The sequence below is a fragment of the Bactrocera dorsalis genome, chromosome 3 (genome assembly GCF_023373825.1).
Source record: "Bactrocera dorsalis isolate Fly_Bdor chromosome 3, ASM2337382v1, whole genome shotgun sequence".
Lineage (NCBI taxonomy): Eukaryota > Metazoa > Arthropoda > Insecta > Diptera > Tephritidae > Bactrocera > Bactrocera dorsalis.
In genome coordinates this window covers 73,386,326-73,396,920 of record NC_064305.1, presented here as the reverse complement: position 1 = coordinate 73,396,920, position 10,595 = coordinate 73,386,326, and positions in this window count along the sequence as shown.

The window sequence follows — 10,595 nt, the reverse complement described above, 5'->3', positions numbered from 1 at the left end:
GCGCAAAGGGGAGCAACAAAAAGCGTTCACAACAAAAACAAGAACAACAAAAAAACTGAGCAAAAGCATTTTTCAACTATGTGTGCACACATTTCCGGCGCTGTGTGTCGACTCTTTTGTGGGTGACTGGGCGAGCAGAAAGCGCCGAGTGGCGACTGTTAAAATGTGAAAATGCGCAAAACTTTTCGATGCACCCTTTGCACCCTGGCTCAACGCTCGCGCGCTGACACCCTTCGCACTTTGCACTTGCGGCGGCTGGTTAGCAATTTCGGCGTAGCCACTCCGGCTCCCCTCTGTTTCAATTACACTTTCGCAGCAAACAAAAACAAGCGAACGAACAGACAGCGCGTGGGGCCCTGCGTGGCGCAGTCAAGTTAACCGTCCTCCTCGCCTCTCGAGCCTCGCCAGTTTGCGCACAATTTTGCGGTTGCACTTTTATTGCTTTTGTCTGCTGCAATTGTTGTTGTTTTTTTCCTGATTTTGTTGTTGTTATTTTTGTTGTAAATTTTGTTGTTGTTATTTTTGTTGTAAATTTTGTTGTTGTAGTTGTAGTTGTTGTAAGTTTCGTTGTTGTCGTTTTTGTGTGTTTTTGTTGTTGTTGTTTTCGTTTTGTTGTTGTTGTATTTTTACTTGTTGTTGCTGCCATGTCTGTTGTCATCGTTGTTGTTCTGCGGTGTTGGCGCAAAGTGGAAATAAAATAATAATCCATTATCTAATTCAACGTCAACGCTCGCACGCTGGGGAGCGCACACGAACAAACTAACAAACTCACCGCACGAAGGTGAAACTGGCTTCCGCTGAGCGCAGCAACGTTGACCAGCTCTGGGTTATTTGTATGCGCTTAAATTTTCAGCTAGTTCGCGTGTACATGTGTGTCTGTGTGTGTGTGTATGTGAGTACCGGTGCTTCGGTGGCCATCCCTTCATTTGTCGTCATTTGCTCCCAAAAGCTGCAGTAGCTACTTTGGTAGTTGTTGTTGTCGTTGTTTTTGCGTGCATAATATTTTTATTCCATTAAATTTTTCACCACCCCCAGTGGCCCATTGCGTTACACTCGCCACATGCCAGCTTCCAACTGGCTGAATAATACATACATACATACATATTTATACATGCTTGCAATTCCGGCGCAGCGTCAGTTGGTCGCACGGTCAGTTGGTCGTAAAATTTATTGCACTCTGTTAAAGGGTGAGGGTGTGTGCAATGTGCGCATGTGTGTGTGCATACAGAAGTACTTATATTTGTGCACAAAATTTGTGTTGCAAATTTTGCGTCAGGCAAAGCATTATGCTCAATATAACCGAATATATGCGCAAGTACATACACATATATAAACGATTGCAACAAATTCCATTAATAAAAGGTGTTAGTTGCTCAACTGCCTCGGCTGAAAGGTGTTTAATGTTTCATATCCAGGCGAATTTTGCACGTAGACTTCGATTAAGTGGCAACGATTATATTATTATTGCAAGAAAAAGTATGGAATTCGATTGGCTGGCAATTAGATTTTTACAACCGTTTTTTATATATTTATATAGAAAATGCTGGTACAAATTATAAAGTCTATCCATCTAACAGTTAAGTTCTGGCTAAGGAAACGGCTCTTTATCGAAAATGAAATCATGCTAACGAGATCAAAACTGAAAGATTGCTGCTAGTTAGACATTGAAAAAATGGCGCCAAGCCACATTAAAATATAGGTATAGAAAAAGATATACATTATTTTGGAATAATCTATGAAGTTGGAATAATCAAATACTTTCTTCGTTAACTTGTTACTATTTTGAAGCTGTTCTGATAATTTCAGTTTCATAAAGACCCTTATTCCTATTGCAAAAGAACTGGTTCAATCGATTTGCCAAAGTTTCTCTCCAGTCGAACTTTTCATCGACAAAATCATTTGCCACCAACAGGAACAAGTAGCTACTAGTTGTACTAATTGTTGACAGGCCCGTATTATAAGATGTAAACATAATAGCCTCCATACCAAGCTTTCGCAATTGGCATTGTCGTGTTGAAACACAACTCCACACTCTTTGGCCAAATATGGCCGCTTCTAGCTATTGGTTTCATCAGACGGTCCCATCATAGACATTGCACATCCAAACCAAACCCCTAACAAAACTTATCTGAACATTTCTGGCTTGTCTACCGTTTTTGTTTGTATTCAGCCTAATTGAAAAGATTCCAAACTTTATTCTGTGCAATATCTAGTTCCTGGGCATTCAAAACAGTGCTTACGTGATGTTCGGACTCGACGAGCTCCATGATTTAGAGCGTAGTGCCTCTGATCTGGTGTGATTAGCAATTAGGGTATAAGGACCATATAAGTTTTCCATACTTACTCAATGCCAGGTACAAATTACTAAAGCCATCTATTTAAAAGGTCGATTTTTCACTAAACCGTCGTACGAGTATATTCAAACAAAAATCGTAAAAAAAAAACTTACTACATGAGCTAACATTAAATTTAACATATAGTAAAGCACTCTACCAGATTGTAGAGCCTAAGCCTAGCTATCGCTCGTCTGCTCACATGCCTTCATGAGATTCATGGGAGAGAAAAACTCGCAGATGACATTTTTTTGTAGAAGAAATAAACTTCGCGGGGAGTATTGGTGGAGGAGTCTACGGCGGAAACTTTCCATCAGCTTTAGTTTGGGCTTCCTGACCATAGTAGTGTCTTCTAAGCGGAGGTAGCTGCCATAAATATAGCAGTGGATCTATTTCTGCACAGCGCAGTCTCCTTCAGAGTGTGACTATCCATTCCGATAACAGGGCAGCGATATTAGTGAAAGAATGTTAAGACTTCTTATATCTAATATCGAGTTATTTTCCTAGTACAATGGTTTTGGTGACTAACCAGATCGGTATTGCAGGAAACTGTTAAACTAATAAGCTAGCTAAGACAGGTACCTGAGTGTCAATGAGGGCAGAATGGAATTTTAGTTCACTACTAGATTGTTGGGCTTAAGACCAGCTTAACAAGTCTTGGTCAACCATCAGCAGCTGTGAAATCGCTAGGTAAATCGTAATAGGTCTAGGGAACTCTTCGCTCTCAGCAAGGTCTACCTTTAAATAGTTGCAGGAGTTCTAACTGGAGATTGTCCGATCGGACTGCTGAAAGGACTATGATTCGTTTTCAAAGTATGTTGATAGGTTCATTAATGATATCAGAGAAGAAGAAAGAGAAAAAGGAAGAAAGGGATAGAGAGAAAGCAAGAAAAAGCCAGAAAAGACAAAAATTGAAACAGAGGGCAAAAAATATTCTAGAGACACATCGCATAAATGTGTTCGTCCCCTTTTTCGACTCATTTAAATAATTTTAGAGAGAAATCCGACTCGAAAATTAGTTAAGATCAATATTGTGTGCTTTCAACAAATCCAATTGGGAGAAAAATCTGGTTGGCACAAAATTGCTTCTGTCTGCAATCACATCTTTCGCTAAAACCAAAAAATTATGAGTCATAAAAGGCCGCATAGGCACTCCGATATTTTCTAACTTCTATGCAATTCTTCCACTCCTCACCGCGTCTCTCCCCCCATTCTAAATATTGCATCCGCATAAAACAATTTGATAAACCAGCACTTTACAGTAGACGACGCTCAATCACTTTGTCTCTTCAAAAATGCAACGGAGTAATGCATTTATGCAGCCGTTGCATGCAACAAATGACTCACTTTGACAATACAAATCTTTATGCCGAGCAGAAAGCAAACAACAAATCTTCCTTATTTTATTTCCAATGTCCTTTTGTTGAGTGTGCTGTATCGCTGTCATAAGCGCAAATTTGATTGAAATCGCTGATATTGTTGTGACAACAACAACAACAACAGCAACCAATACAAACTGCCACCATGCAGCGACAGCAGCAGCAACAATGGGGGCAACGAGGTCACAGTAACACTCCGACTTATTTATTATTGATGAATATGAAATTGCATTGCATGCATTCAACTGAAAACAATCCGTGGCAAAGTTTTTTGTGCAGCGCATGGGGCCAAAGCGCCGAGGCGGCGAGCTGCGTGGCGATATCCGTTGAACCGAGGCGCTTGGGGCTAACCACAGGTAACAATACATAGAAAAATACATACATATGTGTGTTGTCATATGTGTGTATTCGTGTAAGTAAAATAATATTCGTATGTGTAAGTGTGTGTGTGTGTGTGCGCTCGAAATTTTCCTCATTTATTGGCAACGCATAAATCATGTGTGCGCGCTGCGCAATTTCTCGCACACAACGGCAAAAACCTCAAGTCCCTCAAGACATGCGACAGCTTTCTCCTAACGATTTAGCAGTGGTTGCAGCAGTGCAAACTTGCAACCAGCAACAATAACAACAACAACCGTGTTAGCAGTAAGTGCGCTTGCACAAGCCAAGAATTATTTTTATGCCACCGCGTGTTGCAAGCTCAAGCACACATATCCCGATATACATACATATATATGAGTATATACATATATCCAGTTCCGGCGTCTTCACATATGGTCTTCATACATGGTCATAGCACTTATGCAAGTGTGTGTGTGTGTGTGTCGGAGTTTCTATTGTACTTTGCCAATGGCTTTCTAGCTAAAAACTTTACTTCTTATTCCTCCTCTTCTCTCACAATGCAAGCGCTTCATTTTGCTTAGCGTTCCAGCCAGCATTGCGCGTTGTCACATGAAATTTAACAAATTGAATTTTTACGCTGAACAAGAAATTCAGTTTTGGCATTTTATTCCCGTTTTTCAACATTGCCGAATATTAATACTTTTAGCCAACTTGTTGCACATAGCCCAAAGCATATCAAAAGGTTCAAAATGGGTCCCTGCGGTATTTTAGCTTCACATGCAGTGACCTTAACAGCTCTGATAGTTGCTTAATGGCATGTACTTAACATTGCCGGAAAGATTTCTTTTGCCGTGGTATACTAAATAATGAAGCTTGAGTTCTGAAAGGAAGAAAAAAAGTACAAAACTAAACTGTTTTTTGTTAAAAGATTCCAGCAAGTTATCTTCCACACCAGGAACAAAATCTTTGTATATAAAACTTACGTGTCACGGTGTTTGTCCGCGATAGACTCCTAAACTACTGAACCAATTTTAGCAAAATTTATCAGACTGTGTTCAATTCGAACTAACTTAGAAGATAGAATAGGAAAAAACAATCCATAAATAAAAAATAGAGGGAAAGCTCTATTAAATGGACGCTCTATTAAGCGGGCGTATCCATTAACCATGCACATTGGCCGGTCCCAGAATTTATTGATGTTTATTAAGTATAATCTATTAAGCGGATAACTCTATTAACTGGACAGAAAGGCTGATAATTAGACATTGAGAAAACAATAGTTAAATATATATTCATCAGTGATATTGGGGTTCCATTTTTATAAGATAATCCGTTTTATGTAGGTGACTTATTGCTTGGGTTAGACTACACTGGATGATTTTCACGCCATGCGTAGACCTACAGGTTATTTGTAACGCCAGTTGGAGGTTTTGTATCAATACGAGCTGAAGTTTACGTCGTGCAGGACGTCGCTTTTTGCAAAGATATCTAATACTAACACTTCCGCCAGTTGCTTAAACTGTGACGCTCATGTATGTCAAGGCCAATAAGACCGGACATAAGCAGAGTAGGTAATGCAGCGCCTCTCTCATGCCAAGTTTCTAGCACTATGTACATGTTTTTAACATCTATATGGCTAGCTGGCATCACAAGCAAGTTCTGACCTGTGACTAAGTCAACAAACCGTGTGAGTAGAAAGCTGGCGTGTTTTCCTTCGGCTACCTTAGGTATGATCTTGGCGATCCTGCGTGCTCCTAAGGCAGGCGTGGTTGACGACAGAGACTTCTGCCTGAAAGTTATTGCAATATACCGGCAACTTGAAGGACTGTTATTCAGCTCCATGCAAAGATCCCGGCGTCAACTACTATCGAGCTATGGCCGCAGGTTCTTGTGGAAAGTTAACCGAGCGCAGCCAATGTTGCAACGGGTCTACTGCATAATTTTTCATATTTCGTTAGCTCAGATCTTCAAAAATACCTCTCGACTCTTTTATGAGATCTGAAGTTATAATCTGTCGATTTATTGGCAATTTGGCTTGAATATTCTTTAAACATCTCTTTATAGTAAAAGCCAATAAAACCAGAAAAAATCGAATTTAAATAATTAAAAAAAATTCAAGTTAGTTCAAAAATTAGTGTTTAAATCAATATCTATTATTTAGTAACCGCCGTTTTAGGCAAAAATAAGCATTTATTTATTCGTATTGATCCCTACGACATTTCTTCAAAAGGAATGCACAAAAAACGCTTCTATAGTATACAAGTTATAGATTGATAGAATATATTATTGTGAAATCATTTTCTAAGAGAAATGTTCATTTTACTAAGAAATCAAATACCAAAGGAACAACCTTTGTTGTTCTTAGCACGAGATCTCAATGCACCAATGCATTTTTTTTATTTCAATATAGAAAATAAAGTGAAGTCCTTAAATGAGCGCGAACTTTGCATTTTGTTCATATTCAGCTAGCATGTTAATGAAGCACCGATTGCAGGGAATGGTGGGCTCTCAGTCATTTATTCACTACCATTATTAAAAGAATGTTAGTTAATATTTCGCTCATGACGTCACAGCCACAAACGGCGAAATCTTCCAAATTCCACAAAAAATAATTTTCTTAGCAAAGTCACGCTCCACTTTAGTCACTACAAACAGCAATAATTATTTAGTACTAAATATCACTCATATGTAGCATACTTTTGCGCGTTACTTAGTACACATTCCTTGCGCAGTGCACTTTGCTTACTGCTTAAGCTTCCAAATTCCAAGGAATTGCAATTTTCCTGCGCAAGTCAGTGCAGCTAATCAGTTGCCTTTCAGGTGTCGGTCGCGAAAGTTGTGTTTTCTAATCGTGTGTGGAAAAGTGAATTATTGTGCGGTTGTAGTGCGGTATTTATTAGTGAAAAAGTGAGAAAAATGTTAGAAAAGTGTTGTAGTGTAATTATTTGTGCTTAAAAGTGTGGTGAGAAATGTTGAAAAGTGGTAAAATGTGTGAAGTGTTGTGCTATAAAAGCAAATTGCTTGCTAGTGAAAAAGTGAAGTGCGATGTTATAAAATGGCGGCGCAAGCGAAAAGCTAAAGAGAGCCGTGCCGACTTAAGAGTGTTTAATTGTGTGAAAGAGTGTGGAATTTCCTGTCATATAAGGTAGGTAAAGAAATATTATTTTATTTTTATTGAGTTTTGTAAATATTTTTATTACAAAAGGAAGAACAAAATATGACTGCGAATATAAATAGATGATAGAAGTTTTTAGTATGAAATATGTATGATTTTCTAGATCGGACTTAATTTTTTTAATGATACAGGGTTCTTAAAAGGAAAGCAAATTATATTTTTCGATTTAAATTGAAGCAATTGCTGCACTAGATTTCAATTATTTTGCTCTTAACTAGCAGATTTTTAAATGATATTTAATTTGAACGTTTATTTAGGAAAAGCACGGACTCTATTTCAAATAATCGCGTTGTCTTGGCGGCCAAGATGAATCAAGCCAATTTTTGATATCTAGTTGTGTTGTGAGCCGTGATAGTGTTCCGTATTTTCCGGCTATAAAACGCGGGTGAAACAAAACTTTTAAATAGATGTTAACCGGTCGTACAATATGTATCGTGTCTAGTCGCAAATTTCTTGCTTTTTTCGGCGATCGTGTTTATGCTCCTCAGAAACAAAATTAAGTATGTACATATATATTCATCAGTGATACAGGGTTTCCATTTTTATTGCATTATATAATACATTATATGCGGATGACTTAGGTTACACTGTCTGGCTTTCACGCCTTATATACGCCAGGTTCTTTGTAACGCCAGATGGAGTTAGTATTAATACGAGGTGAAGTTTATCTAATTCTGATACTTGCACCATAACCAGAGGAGGTATTCTAGCGTCTCTCTCATGCTCGCATATGGGTCGCATATGATGACAGTAAGTTCTGACTTGTGTTTGACCAACCGTCCTGCTTTTCGAAACTTTGTGGGTAAGATTCTGGCGCTAACTCCATCAAACATTTTTGATCTAAAGATCCTCTGCCAATCGAGCTAAGTCCGTAGGTTTTTGTGGAATATTCACCTAGCGCCGCCACGCCTGCAGCTGATTCCACTGGCGAGCTTTCCACTTTATGCAATATCAAGTCGTTGCTGTATTTGTCAAGACGTACTTCCGAACAGACGAACTTATCTACGACTTCGAGTTATGGCAGTGACGTGGGAGACAAGTCGCGAGTGCGACGACTGTTTTTTAATGACATGGCATATTTCGACTTCCCTCGTTCAATACGAGACCCATAAGTTTCCACATAAGAAATCACTTTAACAGAACACCTTAAATACACTCTTTTGTTTTCTGGCTATTATTATTACTTCTTGCCCTCAAAACATTAACTGTTTTTCTTCAAACCCTCATAATTTTATATTAAATACATATTAATAACAACCTTTATAATTTTCCTTAGCCTTTATTCTCCTCCAACATTTAAAATGCCAATTCCGTTCTTGTTGTTGCAACATTAAATAGATTAAAAATGTTTTATGGCTGCAAAATATACTTGTATGTGTGTACATAAGTACTATTTCCTATACTCACGACTATTCGTTGGGCAAACAATCTCTTTCGACTGCCAACAACTCGTAAATTTAGTCGAGTTTACCTACAATATGTAATATTGAGGTCAAATTGATAAAAGTTTCCAAAACAAAAAGTGAAAAAGTAACAGAGTCACTGAATCTTTTGCTGGTAAATAGTGCTGCTGTTGGCAGTTGCAACTTTCCACCAGCCACCAGCAACTAACAACTTTTAAATTGCAACAAAAACCACTTCGCATAAAATGGCTGGCGATTGCTGACACCAACTGACAATGAGAGCGCACGATGGCAGCCACTTGCAATAAGGCAGAGTAGCCCAAAAACAAAAATATGCGCACAACTTAAGTCGAAATGTCTTTTGGGTAATTTAAGCGTTTTGCGGTGTGCCAAGGTTGGTTATTTCGCTGCAGTTGTCAGTGTCGCTGCTTGGGTAAGCATTGTGGAATTTGGTCAATTTGTCCTTTTGACACTTTATATATACAAATTTAAGATTGTCTTTCGTATTACAATGAAATATTTTTTGTGTTCTGCACTGATTTGTAAAGTGCTGTAGAATTTTATTTAGACTTCTGAGTTAATTTTCTGTCAAAGTTAAGTGTCAACTATGAAGGAACTTTTTATGAAGAAATAAAGCGCATATATGTTACTGTTATGATCAAGAATGATCAAGAATTTACTTGTTATGGGAAAAGCGTTTACCATTATGTTTTAAAAATGACCTCGGACAAATGACCGTCAATGACTCGAATAAATTTCGCATGAGAGGCCCAATTTTCGAGCACCTTTTGCAGCAAACGGATCCGTAAGTCAGCACTTGCGCGCCGAATATTCTCCTTCAAGGCATCTATCGTCTCGCCATTATCTGTGTAGACGAGCTGCGAAATCGTTCCATGGATGCTCGAATTATCGACGCTGCTGGACGATTATATCTACCGACAATTGAACATTATTCTGAGTCTAAATTACGTTATTGAACTGCAACTTGGGTCGGTGCACCGCAGTAGCAAGGTGCGCCTTTAGGTTAAAAATTAAAAAAACAAGTGGGCATGGCTCCGCTTCAAATAGGTTTAATGTATATATCCCCTAGATCACTGGAGCTACGACAGCCAAACCCCCCTAGAGAAAATATTATAAGAACTAATGCACACACTGTAAAAATGTTGAAATGGGATGATAACCCTGTCCACTCCCCATATAACAGTACTTTTAAAAACTGCTAAACGTATTATAAATTAATAAATAAATACACCAGAGATATTAATTTTACACCTTGGCTGATATAAGATGAATTTATAGTAGTCGGCGTCAAAAGTGAACAATGGTCATGTTTCCTTCCTGTATATATCTCGGGACTTCCTCGACCGATTTCAACCAAATTCGGTAGATAACATTATTCTAATATTTTTATATTATAGTGTGAAAATCAGCAAAATCGGATTACATTCGGTTATACCCGAACTTAGTCTTTCCTTACTTGTTTTAGTTCACTTTAAGACCTTACGGGCAGAAAAGGTATGTAATTTAAAACCGCTCAACTTCTCTTCTTTCAAATTTGTATGTGTTTTCTAGCTTCGTTAGATCATACGATATTGTAACCGAATTGATTTAAGCTCAGATACGTGCACTCGATCATAGTCATAACTGAAATTTGGTGGATATCTGAATCTTATCTTATATGCCAGGTCGCTACTCAATAACTTTTGATAGAAAGGAAGGATTTTCATCGAATGAAATCTTTTCTCATACCAACTAACTACCAATTTATTTTAGCTGAGAAATTCAAGCTGACATTTCTGATGCTTTTTAGTACCTCCTACTTCATAAATATGTATTATATGTTATTTAGCAAAAGTCTTCAACATTCCCTATTCAGCATTATTTACTTACGGTTAATTTCAGCTTGAAAATGCCAATCTCCGCATTTGATTGCAGAGTTTAAGATTTCCGCAAATGAACAACA